The 20,189-nt window shown below is 42.6% G+C and overlaps 2 long non-coding RNA genes across 3 annotated transcripts in view; one reads left to right on the plus strand and one right to left on the minus strand.

Moving 5' to 3' along the window:
• The window catches only part of LOC126858483 (uncharacterized), a 182,473-nt gene that overhangs the window by 70,789 nt on the left and 91,495 nt on the right, over positions 1-20,189 (plus strand). The window lies entirely within an intron of this gene.
• The window catches only part of LOC126858484 (uncharacterized), a 141,849-nt gene that overhangs the window by 61,276 nt on the left and 60,384 nt on the right, over positions 1-20,189 (minus strand). Inside the window, exons 2-4 of one of the 2 annotated variants that reach the window (XR_007688680.1) lie at positions 12,255-12,727; positions 9,877-11,022; positions 9,212-9,695 (exon numbers count right to left, since the gene is read on the minus strand). This is a non-coding gene — a long non-coding RNA (uncharacterized LOC126858484). Of the gene's footprint in view, positions 1-9,211; positions 11,023-12,254; positions 12,728-20,189 lie in introns of both variants that reach the window. The other variant, XR_007688679.1, reaches the window with a different exon arrangement.

The raw sequence follows: 20,189 nt of genomic DNA on the forward strand, positions 1-20,189 counted from the left end.
GCGCAATGACACGTGTCACAATCGGACTCTAATTAGATTCGAGCGTCTTCGATTCGCTCGTTCTCTTCCCACGTTGGTTCCTCCGGCATGCCTGAGCTCGTGCATTCTCTCAAAAAACCGCCATCGCGTGTGGGTGGCAATGACACGTAATAATAACGCTCGGCAACGCATCGCGTGCGACAGCGAATCGCGGTGGCGGCGTCAGGGCCCCTCCGTTTCTCCTTGACAAGCGGGTGTTTAATTGGCGTTGAAACCAACGGTGTGACGGGAACACACCGTGTGTGCCGGTGGCGTCGCCCGAATGCCCGAATGCCTGAATCCTGGCCCCGGCTATATACGATACGCAGGCGGATCCGCCATCGCTGGTGCGTTACCACGGCGAAAGCCGGTAATTACCCGCGGCACGCAACCTCGTACGTGTGTATGTTACGTCGATGGGTATATCCAACGTAGCTGTGTTGTTGTTGTTGTTGTTGTTGTTGTTCACGATGGCGGTACGTACCCGCGGCGATTTCCGTTCGCATTTGTTCACCATGGCGAGTGACTTTCTCAACATTACATACATACATACGTACGTAGGTATCATATCGCTATGTGGAATTCGTGCGTGGCATAACCGGATACGCAGCATCGCACCGATTTATATCAATTAGATCCGGAGTCAGAGAAGAGTTGAAGCCGCGAAAAGTTTTGTTAATTTCCTTTCATACGCGAATATAATGTTTTAGATTTAAAAACTACTTTTTAAAACTAATAATAGATGAAAATCATTCGATTCCCATCTTTAAATATACGGGTTGACTGACGTATGAAATGAGTCCATTAACTTTATTAATTTAATAATAAAAATTAATGGTATGCATATAGTTCTTAATCACGCAATAAATACGAAGTAGTTATTTCGAGTATTTCTGAAGCGTTTTGTTAAGATTTTATCAAAGTTCATTATATTTTATGTTTACGTCGGAGTTTTGTTTTCAGAAATTAGGAACACAACCGTATCGAATGCGCACGTAGTAATTATCGTTTGTATGTAGAATCATGACGATAAAAATACATTATTCTCATTTACGTAATGTTATTTCAATTCCCACGTCACCGCGGCGGAAATTAAAATTCTATCGCACGGGATCGGTAAACATCACACCGGTTATCATTCGATACCGAGATACACCACCGACAATAATAATTATTGAGATCATGGGAGATAGCGAGAAGGATAGTCGGAGTAATTATGAGATACGTCACTTCGTCTATTGATTTAAGTCTTCCTATCGTTCGAATCCTTTTCTTTGCTTTTTTTTTTTTTTTTCCTCGAACGCGGCAATTAGTTTGAAAGAGTCCGTGTGTGAGAAAAATGGCGGAGTTGATTTTCGATTATACGAGGAATTATCTCGCGTAACATCTGTACGCTTTAACGAAGGCAACACGAATTCGCAATATGGCGAGGTGTACATCTTCGGAATAACGTTCGCCATTGCGCGCGTCGTACGACAGGAAACGCGATAATTACTCGCTGCTTCTGTATTCGCGCTGACGTGCTATTATGAGCGCACGCATAAACACGCATACGCGTGTGAGATTGTATGACGGGTGTAATAAGCACTATCGGCGAACGCGATCGCTCTTCTTCCAGCACGGCGACAATGTCGAAGAGAAATTAATTTTTCATATTCAAGCCAGTTAAAGGAACGTTATTCCGTAAGGCGCAAAGCCTATTAGATAATCCACCATTTTGAAATGGTGCGATAGGAAACCCGATAATCACCGACGGTGTGCACGCTCGATGGAGCACCGCATTCTCGTGTGCGAGCACCTACGTTGTCGGTGACCATGGCGTCTGCCACACGCGCGTTATTTCAATAAATATTACACACCACTGGCAACAAAATAAATCGCGAACGGTGAGGTAATTTTGTATAATTCTGCATAATAATCATTGATCGCGTCGACGAATTTACTACGAATTAATTCCGCGTTTATTTGGTAAGCTGGAAAAAAAAAAAAAGAAAAATTAATCAATCCGCTCTTGCTCGTCGCTTTTCGCTTCCCGTCGAAAAACCCGTCGAGAAGCATCGGCGCGATGCGCGAAATTTCATCGATCGTCACACAAACGCGATAATATTATGCCGCATAATAAACGTAAACAACAATTAACCCGTCGTATCGAGCGCGGCCCAATTAATTAATCATCGTCGGCTGTCTAAAATGCCGCGAATTCAAATCGCTACGTAATTGGTCGTAAATCCTTACGCTACTCCTTCGCTATTCGTTATTCAACGGTCTGATTTAGTCATCTCTTTACAAAATTAGCATACAAATTTTTAACCACGCAAAGAATCATCTCGTTACGTTATTTCATCGATACGGAAAAACGCGCGTGTTATTGCAAATGACTCTAACAATAAGTTATATTTATCCAAGCGAGTTATATTTACCTAAGGTTTAATTGAGCGAATGCTAATCGTGTGACTCGTGGATTGTACTCAGATGGAATAATGCGAGCCACAATTTGCAAAATTTCTCGCTATTATTCGACAGCCTGGCCAATTATCATAAATCTTATTGACACCTACTCGGACGTGTTCACGCGCGGTAATGTAAACTGGAGCGAGTCGAAGGAAAAGGATTACTTTCATCGGAGCAAAAACGATCGCATTGTATTCTAATGACTATCTGTATTTGGAAGGGAATATAGCTAATTGCTGTGTGTACAAGATTTATCATATCATGGGAAATGTGCTATTAATAAATAAGGGCTTTGAATTGAGGGCCTTAAAACAAATGTACAAAATATTCTACGTCTAATATTTTTTAAGTGCATTTTTTCAATCTTCTCACATGAGCATTTTATTAAAATATTCACTATAAGACATATACACGATATAAAAGAAATTAAAATAAAACTCTTTATTATGTCTGTTTGTTTTTTTATGCATATTTTTTGCCAAATTATGCACTTTTTATCAAAATAAATGGCAGTATATTCTTATGATTTGAGCAAATATACTTGGAGAAATCTTTAATCGATGATGAAATTGAGAATCATTGTAAAATGATATCGAGGTCAATCGTTCTTTCTTTGCCGGTATCAGAATGTAATAATTTTGTTTTTGACTCGTTGAATTGTTTATTGTCGTATTTAGCATTGGTCGACAGCGTACTGTTGTGCACAAACGTGTACGATGGTGGAGAGGAGATGCTCATGGGTTTCCATGAGCTCTTCGCTCATGGAATTCGATTCGACTTGCACCGCATGTTTGTACACACGAGAGCTCGCCTGCATCCGTTCTAACAAGGCGAACCTTACTGTCAACATTCACGAAATTCATATAGACGTTTGATATCTGCATTATTTCTTCGGGAAATACTGCGATGTTAGGATAATTGAAGAAAAATTGAAAACAACTTTAATGTTAAGAAATTTGATGATAAAACATAATTCTTTTAAACTTACAGAGAAAAGTATTTGTTTTAAAATTGATAAAATTTAAAGATAGATTCAGAATATATTTATCTCTAAATGCATGTCGACATGATTTAATATTAATAATTTAATCGACTTTCTTTTGATTCATGATTTTAAAATGTCTTTACAAGGGTAGGATTATGAAAAAGCGTTATCGATATTTATGATAAGAATTGAAGTGCCTTACTTAGAGTAAAGAGCGATTTTTAATATTCTCAGCGATGCAGTGATTGGGGATTGTGATCTCATTATTGTATCGCTTGCATTCTATTCGGCAATCATACATCGTGTCCTATTATTGCACGATAAATTATAATTAGCACAACGTCAACACAACGCATTTAACTAATAAATTCATTGCCCATTGTGTGCGCAAATTAATGTATGATAATTTAGTAGATTTTGCTAGAATTAGATCAATCAACGAAGGGGAGAGATGATGTTTGACGGAACGATAGATTGAAAAAGTGAACGAGATCTATGTTCCTATCGGAATTGCTAAATCCCTTATGACTATTAACATGAATGCAGATATAAGAGTTTCACATATTCTGATCTATTAATTCTAATCTATTCCTATTATAAGCTTCATATCGCTTCATGATTAACGGATATTTCTATTTATGCATAATTACTCGAATATCAGCATATTGTATCGTATATTTAACTATTATATTATCATATAGGAGCTTTTCCTCAAATATATAAGTCACATTTCGATTATTTGTCTATATTTCATTTGAATGGCTAAAAAAATTTTGCCATAGCTTTCACAATAATGAATATTAAGAGAATCTAATATTATATACTACTAAATAATTTTTTTTTTCTAATATTTTTCTCTTTACGTTGATTTTATGCAGCTAAGTCTGAATTATAAATTTTCTACTTAATGTAATTTTCTTTTTATTTTCATTTACTCTTTTGTTACAATGTTGTGTAATTGGGAGTTAAGAAGGAGTTATAAAGCAGAAATAAAATTTTGCAAATTATCAAGACGCGATAATTTGCCACGATTTACCAGCCACTACAATTCGCACTACGTTCGCCATTTATCCGCCGAAATCTCGCGATAGGTCTTTGGGGTCTATTAATTACCTTTACTTACAAGGCTGTTGCAGTTGCCGAATAGAAGGCAGAGTGGTGGGAGGTTATCGGCATGGGGGTAAAAGGCACTTAGAGTAAGAGTGTATAAAGCAGGCGCACCCTCTGCTGCAGGCGAGCGACAGACGGGTGGCCCCTCTCTCTGTTGGGTAGAGTGGGGAATATTTAAAAAGTAATATCAATTACATTTGCATATTCACCACCCACCCATGACCCGCCACCGTTCGTCCTGTCCACCCTTCGCCGTCCTCCGCCAAATCCCTCAGTTCACCCCTTATAACATAGGGGCTGTGTATTTTGCCTTCATCATATATAGATCGATTGAGGAGGATTGCATGAACTTGAGAAACATCCGATAAATAATTATACGGCGTGTTATTAAGAAAAAAAATATAACAAAGAGCCAGCTAAAAATATATCCATTTTTATCCATTTGCTTTTCTATTATCGGCGAGAAATATGTGAAGTATTATAATAAATGTTATTAGTCTCTCTAGTGTTTATGTTTACAATATTCTCAGCATTATTGATTGTCACGTGTGCAAATACTAAATGGTCAAGTTTGTTCTTTTTTTTACGGTAAAAAGATGTAACGTGATTCTTAGTTTCTCTATTCTGATAAGAAACAAGTATCGACGTGTAGTCACATTGAAATATTTATCAAAGTTGATTCTCGTCATTCTCGCACAAACAGCAAATCTTCGTCGCGGCCGTCATCTCGAGATACTCGCAAGGAATGTCATATTTTTATGGAAACGAGGCATATTAAAGTGGGCGACAGACGCGTCGTCTTCCGTTTACTCGACGCGGTTTCGCAAATTCGCTGAGGAGAGCGAGAAAAGAGGGAACAAGGGGAGAGACGAGGTGAGGAGGAGGAGGAGGAGGAGGGGGGGAGGAACTCACGATATCGGGTGCTCACGGTTGTATCGGTGTAAATCTTTGTTTGCAGGAATTTACGTAAGGGCAGAGCGAGTGCCGGCAACGAGGCGCCGCAATACGATAATGCGATAACGTTTCCCCTCCCTCTCGCCTCCCAACCCAACCCTTGCTTTTGGCCCCTACAACCTCCCTGCCCCCTTTTCAACAGGGATTTCACCATTGTACTCGGTGCCGATTGTTACTTCGCGCGCGGGCGTTAACATAACAATACGCAAATGCGCGGTCGCACTCCTCGATTTTCTTATTCCTCCGCGCGTTCGCTCTTCTTTCCCTACCTATGTCTTTTTTTTTTTTTTGGCTCTTTCTCTTACGGTCTTTTCTTACCTCTCTCTTTTTTTTCTTACTCCTCGCCGCAGTGCTTTCGCATTGCGACGGAATTTCGGTGTCAACGTGATTAATCGACTTTAAACGGATTTTCGTTGTCGAGTGCGAGAATAACGTGTAATCAAAAAGACTATTATCCTTACTTTGCTCATTTTTATTCGAGATTAATATTTCGCGTGTGTAATGACCTGTTTACGTGAAGGAATAGCATGGATTTTTTTTTTTTTTTTATAAGATCATGAAACATTGACTACAGATTTACATTATATACGATTGTTGTTTTAAAAAGATTTATTTAGCGGAAAAGAACAGAGTTTATATAATATTTGTTATTGCGAATGTGAAACAATAGCTCAATGTGAAATTGAAATTTATAGAAGATACAGATTTTCGTAGCTCGCGATCAAGCTTTCCGACGCATCGGAAAATGTCCAACACACTTCGATCGCAAGGACAAACGAATGAGAGAATGCGGCGAACCGCGAATAGATCTGGCTCGAAACGTAGTTATCGTTGCCGCACTGCCGTGATTATTTTCATTACGGTATACGTGCGGTCGATCGCTATCTGCTACGCTTCCCACTGTACAGCGAGCCTTAGATTTCATGTTTTTTTCTTAATGATTTGAGCAATTAGCCACGCTGAGTGCCCTGACTTCTCGTTCCAGTTCGCTCCCTCGTCTCCTCCTTCTTCCTTTTGCTAGTTCGGAATTCGCCGTGAGTCCTCCGTCGAGGACGAGGGAAAAAAAAAATAATGGCGTCGGCTGCCTTGTTATCGCGCCGAAGACGTGCGTGCGTTGTTATTTGCCGTGCGAGTAATTAGAGACGAACTATTCGTGCGCGGGAATTGTAATAATGTTCTCCGTGAAGATCGATGACACTGCCTTTAATGATATTAATAATTAGCGAATAATTAGCGAGACCTTGCGACATCGGTCGCAATCATTCGAATCGAAAGACAACGACCTAAGCGGGATTCGCGGAATCGCGATTATCGATTCGACATTTTTTTCCCGAATCTCTTAGGCAACGTGGTAATAACATTCTCATGCGGTTAACTCGACGAGAGAAATAATTGACGGTGCCACAACGGCCGCCACATCGTCGATTGCGAACAGCCGGCCCGAATGATGCTCGGACCTGCCTGCAGGTTCAGGTGGCTTCGCTCTCGGAGTTTCCATTGTACAGCGTACTAGGGTGCATACATTACTTTTGTCGGGCCTCCCTATATATACCGTCCTCGCGGCACCCACACTGCGAGTCGCGGCAGGTGTTGTTGTTTGCCGTACACCCCGCGGTACCGGCCGAGTTCTCGTCGCGCTCGCGCTATTCTTGAATTTATCGCCCGTGAAAACTCGCTTTCCGCGTGCAACGTGACGCCGATTACCGTCGGTGACGCAATTCGGGACTTGCGAACGTGTCCCATCCATCAATAATCGGTAGAGTATGTTGATAGCAAGGATATTTTAAAGCTGTCACTCGATAAATTGCAAAGAATAAGCTAAAAAATATGTCCCTTAATAATAAACACTTTGAGATTTAAATGGATGATTTTCTAAACTACAAAGCATTTCATCTAACAATAAGAATAATTTAAGTCTCAAAGTACATTTATACATTGAAGATTTTTGTACTTTTTCATGCAATATAAAGTTTATCGGAATCTAAAGATTTTATCATTTTCCATTTTTCTCCTCATCTCTCCATTGAATTAATTTTATTGAATCAAGCGAGGTGGATTGAAAATGGATTGATTGATTCGAGCGCGACTAACGAACGCGCCGACGGCTGTCGTTGAAACTTTGAGATAGCGATAAAACGCGGTGTCTCTCACGGGTTCCGCCATGGGAACAATTTGCGGCGTTCGCGTATATCGCCGTATTACGAACTCGCTTTATTTAGATTTGATTTCAGTAAAAACCCCGTCGCGTACGTGACGGCACGTACGTATCGCATCGCCGGGCCCGCCTCCGATGTTCTTTAGTTTGCTTTTGCTTTACGATAGGGCGATTTCGCGGCTATCATTTTGCAACGGATGCCATCAAGTATAGAACTAAACTTGAAATATCACGTTACAATACGAGAAAGTAATAGCACCTTTGATCGCAGACGCGACTAGATGAAGGCGGTATATCTGAAATTTATGGCAGATTTCTCTTGTTTTTAAATAAAATTGATAGTCTTAGAAGCGCGGTTTAATAATTTTACGAAGGACAACATTAATCTGTATTTGTAGACGATTAAATAATTTAAAATTAATAGCTACATGGCGCATAATCTAATATTGCAAAAGGAGTGTTTATATCTTCAAATTGTTTTTATTGAATTAACGATAATATAATGAAAATAATAATGATTTACTTATAACGTAGTTTTCTCGCTTTTCTTCACGCTTCTTCTATATGCGTTACGAAACCTTGTAAATAACTGCACGCGAGATAATTAAGAAATCTTCATATCTCAGGGAAATTCGCCGGCAATGGCATTCGCAATTAAGAAAGCATAAAGCAAACGCACGCGATAAAGTCTTTAAAGTCAAGTCATTGCGTATGACCGTAAAAATTGTTCATGTTCATGGAAAGTAATCGATGATGGAAAAGCGCTTCAAACCGCGAATGCTATCATCACGAAAAGTCTGCACGAGTGCCCAGATAGACATAAGTCAAATCGCGCTTAAGTTTCGTCATTCGAAGATATAATGTAATGCCACGAGAAACGAATGTCGCATTTATCGTGTTTATCACAGAGACACGTCGCTAAATACGAAGACGAGGAATGGCGGGACGAAGGAAACAGAGGGAGAAAGAGGAGAGGAGAGACAAAAAGAGGAGACGAATGGAGAGAGGAAGAAAGAGAGAAGTGAAGCCTAATATGGCCGCCGCGTTTTCTGTATGCGGGTCGTAGATCGAGTAAAAGCGAGCAAGACGAACGAGCGAGCGGAAGCGGCTCCAAAGCCGAGCTCTCAATGTCAGTCATCTCCCGGAATGCGCTTGTACGCTTTATACCTCTGTAGTTTATATTCCCGCATCGCCCGCGACGGATGGGAAGACCTTCGGCGAGCGCGAGTTCTCAAAGAAGAGAGGACATGGGGCCGCTGCGCGATTCGGCTCGGCTCGACTCGGCTCGACGTTCATCTTCGAAACGCGCGTGCGAGAGATGCTGTTTTCGTCTAGCCAGCCAGTGCGGCCATTTTGAGTTTCTCAAGGCGCCACCTAGCACATGGCACGGTTCGTTTGCCGTCACCTGATCCGGAGGTCGTCGGAGGAAGGTCGTCGTCACCTTGGCGGTCGCGGTCGTGGATCGACGATCAAAGCGACGCGCGGCACTTATCTCATAGCGCATTTCTCTAGTTTAAATTCTCCTAATCGAAACGTACCTCTTTATCGTTATCACGATATAGTCTGATAGGACGTCACTGATAAGAAACGGCGAACGTTGATTCTCATCATTTGTTCAATCCTCATGAGGAAACCTCGTGTAGCACGTGGTCATGATCGCATGCTAGAGCACGTGATCACCTAGATTAACCTGTGTCACTTGCGAGGAGGTGAGGATAGGCACTTTGGAAATTCACTGAGAGACCGTTACTCCAAAAAACACGTCTCGTCGAGAGCACGAGCGCGAGGACGACGACGACGTTGACGTCAACGTCGTCGTCGTCGTCGGATTTACCGGCTGCGAGACGAACCACGACGAGGTTCCTAGCAGATAGGGAGAGGAATACGAACTAAGGGTTCTATATCCATCCGACGAGCGACGAGGAGCCGGGCCGAGTCGAGCATAGCATAGGGAGCAGAGCAAGGAACACTGGCACCACTCCTGGTAGGGGTAGCCGACGTCCGTCCCGAGTCTTTCCTCATCTGCAAGTCGTATAACCGAGCTAATTATCAAGTTAATATGGCCATTCTGTATGGAACCCCGCGAGAGAGTGGGTGGAAGCGAGATGCTAGCAAGGGGTGGCGCACGGCGTGCGAGCGAGACGGTCGGAGGTACATTGATATTATAAGTTGCTTCAATCGCTGTATTCATTTGTAAACTAACCAGGCTAAATGTATTCACCACCGCGAGCCGGCGCGCCGATAGGCGGAGCCACGGGTACGACGGCGCCCTTCCTTCCTTCCTTCCTTCCTTCCTTCCTTTCATCCATCTACCTTCCTACCCTTACGCCATCAGCGTCGCCGACTGTTTTCTCTCGCCAACGTCCTTCTGCTTGTCCTCGATAACCTCGTTTTTCGATGGTCATCACCATCGTTAACATTCGCAGATCGAGCAAATTTTGTTACCATTGAGTCAGGGATTCTAATGTTCAACAATAATTTCAGCGATTGCTTCATCAGAAAACAATAGTGATATTATTTGTGTCTTCCTTATTATGAACTTTGTTGCAAGGTCTAAGTCCATATAAGATTTATTTTTTTGTTGCTTGTTCATCGTTTCTATTTTGACTTGAAACATCTTAGTTTTTGCTTTTACGCTGAAGGTTTTTATTAAATATACTTATTGAATTATTGCATATTAAATATGACATGTAGGAAGGTATAACTTTTCTCTTTCTTTTTCTTGAGTTTTTCGCAACTGCAATTTGCGAGATAAACCGGTATCGTAACGAAGTCGAAGGCTTCACCGGCGCTCCTACGACATCTGCTCTTTCTGATACGGCTATCCTGAATCTGGCGACCGCTCCGGCGAAAGCGGAGGCGTACACACTCTGTCATTACGTTTCATGTATTCAGATTTTTTCCTGCGAGAGCGGAGCTAGCGCGGGCGCCGGCGTGTATTATTATTCCGGAGCAACTTTCCGCCCACCTCTTTTGCTTCCCTACCTTTCCTCTTTTTCGACGGCGTGGAATATCGCTATGGTTCGAGCGCTCCTACGACGACGACGACGTCGTCGTCTTCGTCGTCGTCGTCTTATGGTTCGTCTCGAAAACGGAGACTGCGGAAATATGAATGCATAAATGCATAAGTGCTCCCACTACTGTCGTCGCGGCCACCACCATCTGGTCCTCCCGCCTACTTCATTCACGTCGTGATTCCGAATTTCTTTCTTCGAAGACACTTTTTGCCCTTTGACCCGCGCTCGTCGGAATTTCTCCCGGCTGAGTTTCGAGCTCTTGCGCTAAAATGGATTCGCCGACGTAGAAAAATACTGGATGTTCCATCTCGCGACATGGAACATAGAACGTTCTATAGAAAAAAAGAAGAAATTAGATATTAACATTCTTGTATATCGGAGAAAATTCATCGCTCTTTATTTTTATTTCAAGTCACTCTACCTCCGTAATCGCATGCAAGGCTGTGCGCAAGTTAAAGAGATTCTCAATAGAAATAATATTATTATGATAAGTACCGAGCCACTCATGTTCTTCAAAGTATATAGTACGCTTGCACACTCTCAGATTGTATTTTGGTTGGACGAAGGATACGAGCCTCCCTCTCCGAACGAAAAGAGAAGACGCACCGGTGGTGCCACGAGATTAAAAGACAAATTAGCATAATGTGTGCCTGCGCGCCCCAAGCCTGCGAAGAATTACGGGGATAGTATGCTCGAGTACTCTCCTAGTATCTCTGCATGCGCTACGACTCTCATAATAATGAATCAAATTTTTTTTTTATTAACTACATATACTTAATTTATTTGAAGTTATAAGACCGGACATTTACAAATATATTTACATTTTATATATATATATATATATATATATATATATATATATATATATACTTGGAGTTTGAATAAGAAATATGTGTTAAAATACTTGCTTATATCGAATTAAATTTATTGAAGTATTAAATATTTTTTACAAGAAAATTGATTACTTTTTTATTTGAAATTCATTAACCTGTTTTTTATCAATATCGAGACTTTAGTGATTTTGATTACGCGGCAATAGAAAACGGTCCTCGATCCGAATACTTTCAGCGTGCGAAGCGTAACGCGTCACTATCACAGCAACGCTGGCGAGTTTTTAATCAGGCATCGTGCTCGACTCTGTCTGGTCGGCGACCAAAAAGGACTGTCGACCGTCGGTCGACGTAGCGAGGGATCGGGCAATAGAAAAGGGAGAGGGAGAAGGGGGGACGTTGGCGGCGATGCAAATAGCGCGTTTAATAAAGTGTCGCATGGCTGCCATTTGAATATTGTAGCATATTCACTTTTCTCATCGAGTCTGCGCGAGGAGGAGACGAAAAGTTGACATAGAGATGACGAAGAGAGCGAGAGAAAAAATGAGAGTGGGAGAGAGAGGCGGGAAGTTAAGCAAGGTGGCAAAGAGGAAAGCGTAAGAAAAGGCGGGCAAAGTTGACGGAGAAGATCCGCGATTAGGAGGGCGAAGAGGAGATCATCGTGATGTCTCCCAGTTTATATATACACACACACACACACACACACGTACACGTGTGAACGTATACATACTTACAGATAAAGGTGTACAGGTCGAGCGAGAAGGAGAACGGTGCGAATCGCACCTTCTTTGCTTCATGCATGATTCAGCCGCAGTATCTCATTTCATCTGTGCCGCCTCCTCCGCTAAACTATATCTCCTAATGGTAATGCTATTCCGCGGCACATATCTCTTTATATTACGTGGGCTGCTTGGCTGACTGGCTGGTTCACGGTTTCTTGGCTTGGATATATCTTGACAAAAGTGCTTCCACCGCAGCCATCCTCCCCTCCTTCTATCCCGCAGCTCGATGTTAGCACCCTATCCTCTCAGATCTCGCAGAGCGCCTTTCTCCCGCGTTTACCACCTTCGGGCAGATCTACCCTTCTAGGTGCGAGCAGTACCCCCGTGATGTGTACGCGCGTGTATACGTGTGTTTGCACAACGCGTTAGTGTGCGCGCTCGGCCGAGCGAGCGCGTTCGTCGTGGTCGCTCTTGAGCGCAGAGCACTGGAGAAGAAATAAAGAAAGAAATTGTTAGTTCTCGCTGTTTTAAATTACCATTTATTACTACACATAAACCCGACCTGGGCCGGGAAAGTCCTACCAGCGGCCATCTTGTCCCACCCTCGTGAGGGGTTGAGGCAGCAGTCAGGGGATCGCGGAGTAGGCGAAGGCAGGGTCGAGAACACAGTCTATATCATCGTCTTTTGCTCTCTCCGCATCCCGTTTTCTCCACCCCAGCGTCTTCTCTTTTTCATAGAGACGCTCCTCTCTCTTTCTTTATCCGTCTACGCGATTCTCTCTCTCTTCTCTTACGAAGTTCGTATATCTCTGTACCGTGCGTAGGGTTGAAACCCTCAGTAATGATCATTACCTCCGGCATAGTGACAAGTGAGTGCGGGGAACCGGCGCTACGACTGCAGGAAATGGCCACAGATAACGCTGTCACGGCCATTTTTATATTATGACGAATGGATCATCTTTCTTCCGTTAACTTGGCTCTGCTAGGGCGCCAAGACTGTGAAGGGGAACGCGGTTGATAGATTCCGCGCAACTGTTTTACGCTCTTCCAGCAAATACTTTTTTTTTCTTAGTGTAACCTCGTTGATTGTTGTAAAATCGAACTCGAACTTTTTCAATGCTTTTTCATTAAAAAAAATTAATGCTGCAGATGATGAGCATATTTTGATAAGCCTTAGGAATGTATTTATCTTATATATAAAATTTATTATAAATAGTCTTTTTTTATATAATCAGATAGCTGAGAGGCAGTAAAATATCGTCAGGAATCGTATTTGATAAAGTCTAAAAAGAAATAAAAAAAAAAGGAAAAAATTCAAGATAAATATAATAATAACTATGAAATCATATTTCGATAAAGACACACATACTCAACACATTCTTGTAAGACTATCATCACGCATCTAATATCGGCTTTTTTCTGTTATATAAAATGTATGATTCTCCCCTCTCGTAGCGTTTTCTCCATTTTTCTGCTTTTCTTCGTCGCAAGCGGCGACCATAAAGATCTCGACGAAAAAAAAAAGAAAATATCCGACTCGATAATGTTTCGTTTCGGATCTCATGGTGCCCCCCTGCTAGCGCGATGGCCTTTTTCAGCCCCCTCGTCACGCGGCAATAACGGCACCGGGTAGTCTTTCATATCGTATCGGGCCAGCTCGTCTATGTGGAAATGCGATCACTTAGAACCGGCCTCGAAGTATAATTCGCCTACGTCTACGTAGATCGGCGTGCCGGTCGGTTGCGTCTGTGTGCGAGAGCCCGTAGAGATCGTATATTTTTTATTATTGGTCGATGGAGCCGGTCTCCCGGGGGCGACGGGGGGGACAGAATGGCGGCGAGTAGGAGGTTTTCGATAGCTGACCACTCGACTGGATGCGGATGCTTCCTTCCCTCCTCTCGTTCAAGCTCCTCGTATCCTTCTCTCGTTTGCTCCCGTTTCCTTCACCATGTTGCGAAAGGAAACCGTTCGAGTTGACATAAACGTATATGTGTGTGTATGTGTGTATAGATACGTAGTGGTGTATTTTTCGCGCGTGTTTGCGCGAGTGCTCCATTCCATATATATGTGGCACGATGGACCGCGTATCTCTTAGGTCGAGGTCGTTTTATTGAGTGTGGACGGCGGAGAAGCGATTCTCATGTTTTTACATCGAGGCAATTTTTCCATTTCGCCCCGTTGCCTTCAAGAACACGGACTTTCGACATTTCGGGACCGCCGGCCGTCTGGCTATTTCTGCCCGTCTCCCCTTTCGCTCGATTCTCTCGTCTCTCTTATATCCTCTCCATCTTTCTCGGATCAGTCCGTCTCATTAGTCGATATCATTCGTCCCGTACGCGACACGAAATTCGAAGGGACATCTTAAGTCGATGTCTACGTTTAGATTGTCATCGAAAACTTGTGAGTGGTCGATGGACACGGCTAGAGAATTGATGATACAAAATATTTAATTCGTATGAATTTGGGAAGGGAGACTGCATGTTTGGGCAAATTAAAAATGATTTTAATATTGCATAAGCTTCTTAAAGCTCTATACTTAAGAAAATAAATTCCAAGATGTATTTTCCAAAAAGAAAAAAAAAGAAATTATTATAACTATTATATAGCAATATTAATAATTGAGCATGATAATAATAAAAAATATAGTCAGGAATAAAAAGAATAACAGAATGCAGTTGGAATAATATAGCAAAAATAAAATAAACTACGTCAACGACAAAAATATGAATAATTTCGTGCTAGTGATAAGCATTGTGTCTATTCCTAATGACTTTCGAATACAGAGAGTCAACCTTTTCATCAAATCTAATTATGTCGAAAGAGAGTAATACCGCGAACTTTCAAGGATGAGGCGGCCTGCACATTTAATTCAATCGTGAAAGCGTGCACCGGCGGACTACCCGTTATTAACTTTAGCCGCGTAACCACGTAGTATGTAAGAGCCATCGCGGACGTGGTTATTCTAGGGTGGCGTTTTTGCAAGAGGGTTGGTGGTTTACGAACGCGACTCTGTCTATCAAGAGAGAGTATCCTCCTCGAAGAGGATCGAAGTATCGGAGGTAGTCTGGAGGATTCCTTCGAGAAAGCTCCTTCTCCTCGAGGTGAAGCCGCCGGTTGGCTCGCCTTCGCTTTCGGGGGACTGTTCGCCGACGAAGCCCGCGGATTGGTCTAGGACGATGGCTGTCCGTGCTCTGTTCTCTCTCTCTCTCTCTCTCTCTCTATTCCGCTCCCTCGTACCTCCCTTCGGTGGCTTGATTATACGTTGACCTAAGAAAATCAACCACCCACTACTACCGGCACAGTAGCGCCAGCCGCACATCCTCGGCCTTCGTCCTTCCCCGGTGATGGTGGCCAGGGATCCCGCCATCCTTTCGACCAGCCGAGAGGAGAGAAGCTCCGAGGCGCGCCGAACAAGCGAACCAGGTGCCCCGTTTCTAACCTTCCTCTTCCATCGACGGGGCTGCACCGCCACGACTAGGAAGAGGGAGAGGAAGCGAGCGAGGGGTAACTCATCGCTTATGGATACTGATGACTCGCGCAATGAACTCAGACCGCGTTAAGGGTGGTACCGCTCCGCGGTAAACCCGCCGTTCTTCCCTTCTCTTGTCTTCGGCATCCACATCTCTCTCTCTCATCTCTTCTTCGCCATCGTCGTTCACTCTCCTCTTTCTTCCTTCGTAGTTATTTCTCTTCGCGTCCCTCTCTACCCGCCTTTCTACTCTCCAACCTGCGATCTTTCAATAACATTTTCCCTTTTTCTCAGGCCAGTTGGGGGAAGATAGCGGAAATTGTGTACCCGTCTTATGTATAGAACATGCGGGAGCTTCATTGCAGCTCGGTGGTCTTGTACGTATTCCGTGGTTCCAGAGTAAAAGCGATTGAGTTAATGCCTTCCAAGTGACAAATGGATTCACCTCGTATTCTCCGAAATAACATTTAAATGTAGATCATTATTGTTACTAAAGGTTAAATGATTAATTTAAGAAAGTGTTTCGCATTTAATTTAAAATTATACATTATTTTATATGAAATATATTTTTGTCTTTTTTTTTTATATTATCTTAGCCTTTAAGTTTTGCTTAAGAAACAACAGAGAATATAGTCCATTTTGTATATTCATATATACCCGACCGCCTTGACATGACTAACATACTTTTACCTTCAAAGTACCTTTGCTTTAAACGCCTTGACACGATCTCACGTACGTAGTAAACAAGCGCGATATGCGCGGAATATCGTCGAGCTAACGAGGCGTTATAAAGTGAATAGAGTAGAAATTCCGTTGCGACGTTGTCGGGGAAGCTGCTTTTTCCACGTGTGGCTTTCGTACTTTTCTCTACTCCTCTCGCACGCGCGGCCATTCGTTTCTATTACCTCGCGTTAAAGGAGGCCCGGCCGGCCGGACTCCGGCGCCCCAAGGTTAGATTTATTTTCACTTCACTCGGATATTTTTTTATGGTCCCGCACGCGCGGGAGATAGACGCTGGTAGCTCCTAGAGGGAAGGATCTCGCACGCGTCCGATCCGCAACGGACCCGATCTCAACACATGCGCCAAATCATACGCCGGATGTGCACGTATTTCTTGCGTGCGCGTGTGAGCGGACGGGATCGGTCGTATAATAAACCCATAAACACCCCCGTTGTGCGTTGAGAAAAAGAACGCGGGGTGGTAAGCAGGGACGAAAGACACAGACGAGTCCACCCCTCCTGGTATAATACATAAAATGCCGTGCACACGCTTCCAACGTTAGCGTGCGGATACACACGCGGCAATACACATCGATCGTCGGAGAGTCTCTGGAATAATTTTCAAGAGCGTCAAGTTCATTATCTCGGCGATTCCTCTCTCTCTCTCTCTCTCTTTGTGATGTATCATCGCGTCTTTATTCGCGAAAAAAATTGTGCAATCATTTTCTGATTATATTCACTTTGTCTTGTTTTACAAGATACAAAGGAAAAGAAAAAAAAAAACTTCAATTAATGATAAACGGTAGCCACAAAAGTTACTGATTAATATATAAACTAAATCATCTGCTAAAATCATCTGTTATTATCTCTAATCCAGTGAATTTTTGGTAAATAAAAATATATGAGCTTTTTGAAGTTCCGCACAAATTGTAAGATTATAATTCTATGGATTTAGGCGATAAAACATTCCTGATAAAAGAGGGATGCCCAATCAGGCGTGTCGTACATCGATAATATCGACGAAGATGACCTTGCGAACGCGCGATACATGCACGTTGCAGCGTGCATGCGTGGTATGCAACACTGTGAGACTTTCTTCGGTGAAAGAGAGACGCGGGAAGGTGAAAAGACAAAAGAAAAAGTGACTCGCAGGTGCGGGAGCGTGAAGGGGGGAGCGGGAGGGGGGAGGAGTAGGGGGAGAGAATTCCTAAGCACCCGGAGCGCAATGCTTACCCGCGGTAACGTTTAAGCGTTGCCATAAGTAAGTAGCGAGACCTTACCGCGCATCAAGGAAACAAACAGCTGGCGCGCGCAATATGAATTAAACATGCTGATTAATAATTAACAAGTTACCAGGCTCTTTGCTCGCGTATACCGGTATAGACGGTGAGTGTTCTCTCTTGTATCCTTCTCGCGATTTCGCTCGCTGCATGGAAGTGTCGTGCTCGATTAAATTTACGTTTGACATTCTAGAGATGACACATAATCGCTTTCGAGATATTAAACATCGGAAACTATTTATCGCGCAATTTGACAGTAATTATCTTTCTCGCTTTTATTTAATATTCTGTCTATTCGAGATATGACGCATATTTTTGGAGGGATTCCAAATATTTCTGCACATTCTTTTTATTCAGTACATTATCATCCGGCAACTAAATAATGACGAGTCTTGAAATTTTACTGCGACTTGTTGGCGACTCGAGCATAGTTTAATTTAAAGTCGCTGATCAGATTTGCCGAATGAAAGCGCTCGCTTTCGCCTTTGATGTCGGATGGTAGTTTCTCGCTTTCTTCACTTTGCGTGTACATAAAGATGACGAGTTGTGCTAAGAAATGAACTCGCAGTTGAAATAGCGAAAACTCGATTTAAAGTTCTGTTCACGCGAATTAACGAAAGAGATGAAAGAGATATGTTCGGTCGTATTTATATTTCGGCGGAGAGAGGATTCTGTGGTAATATTATCGCTTTGCAGAAATCCGATCAATTCTGTCTATAAAACGAAGGGAGAGGAAGAGGAAGAAGAAAAAGCCGACGGAGAATCCGTCCGACTCGCTCGCGCGTTTACTGCCTCTTCATGTTTATTAATGTCCCGTATCGTACGTCCATTTATCGATTCGCCGTTTCACTCTCGTTCCTCTCGCGAGATAATGATACTGACCTACGCCAGCTGTCGCGTAACCGTGGATTTAAATGACTTAACAACGCCGCGGAGAAACGCCACCAGCCATCCGGGCAGCGCGCTCTTGACACATTGACTGCATACATTACTGTAAACGTCGCCATCGACGCGATAGACGCAGAAAAGAGATTGAAAGGCGGCGAACTGACTGGATTCAAGCAGAAACACGTGATACTGTCGAAATATTATCGAGCACAACCAAGATGAAAAGAAATTTACATAACAAATCATCTATACGAATAAAGAAACCAACTTGTGCTTTAAAACGTTTTACTATATACAATTTTCTAAAGGTAAAGTAGAGTTTACTTCTCAAATTAAGTAACGAATAAAATTTCATCTTTATTCAGGCTTATGTAATTCAATCGTTTAAATCTAAAAAATCACTGGTACCTTTACATTTTCATCGAGATATTGTATATCAAATTAGTCATAGAATCTGTCCTAGAAATATCATCTAGAAAGATCTGAAACCTATATCTCTTTGTTGGCGATGGTTCTGACCTGAACTGGAAAGATCCGCGATAAAGCTTCCGGCAACCCCTTTCGCAGACTCATTAATATCTTGTATTGAGAAACCGCATAATTGTCGCTCACACCCTCAACAGTTTCAACATTGTACGACGAGTAGAGTGACGAGTCCAGGAAGTATGCTTATAATTGCTTGAAAGAGAAGGAAGGGGTGGAGGGAAGGGAACAGAGAGGGACAAGAGGCGGATGGAGAAACGAGACAACGAACGACACGAGAGCCGTAACGCCGTTGTTGTATGGATTAATTAGTGATAAGGCTTCGAATGAGCGGCAGGTGAGCGAACGATTAAATAAGCCGAGCCGTATCACGGTAGCTCAGTCTGTTTGATGCGTGAGTTAGGATAGTGTATATAATACGATGAGGAATATAAGGATTCAACTATCTTTTCTTTCTTATATAGTTAATAAATCCATTTTATTTATTTCTTTAATTTTGAAATCTCCCGAATATCTTGTGGCATATATTTTAAAGACGATAATAATATTTTCTTTGCGATGTCTAAATACAGTTATGGGATTGACTATTATAAACACATTGATATATCAAAAATACTTAAAGTGGAGAAGTATCGAAACATTTAGAATAACTTTGAATTATGACAGTTGATATTCTCTAGTTCAGATATGTATTTAAACATGATGTATGAAAAAAAATCGCAACTTCTATTGGATTAAATTTCACTCGCTCGTAATTACATTCACTGATGCTCTCTTCTCGTTTACATCAAATTACGTCGGTGCTAACAGTCAGGCAAGAGACGTTTTCTCGATTGTCATGATCACGCTGTCTCTTTCAATGGTCGCGAGTTCGTTGCCATATATCCTAACGAAATTATGCAGTTACTTTGGTGCAACGTGACATTACGGGAGACGACAGACAAAAAAAAAAAGAAAAATAATGGCCGGCGTCGCTCGCGCCGGTGCCAGAGCGGATGACGGTGTACGCGCTTATGGCGAACGGCGACCGTTGAGAAGAGACACCTTAAGAGGGCCGGGGAGTCACGTCCTGTGAATTGTGGGCCACGTGACAGAGGCGTGATCGAG

The sequence above is a fragment of the Cataglyphis hispanica genome, chromosome 25 (assembly GCF_021464435.1).
Source record: "Cataglyphis hispanica isolate Lineage 1 chromosome 25, ULB_Chis1_1.0, whole genome shotgun sequence".
Classification (NCBI taxonomy): domain Eukaryota; kingdom Metazoa; phylum Arthropoda; class Insecta; order Hymenoptera; family Formicidae; genus Cataglyphis; species Cataglyphis hispanica.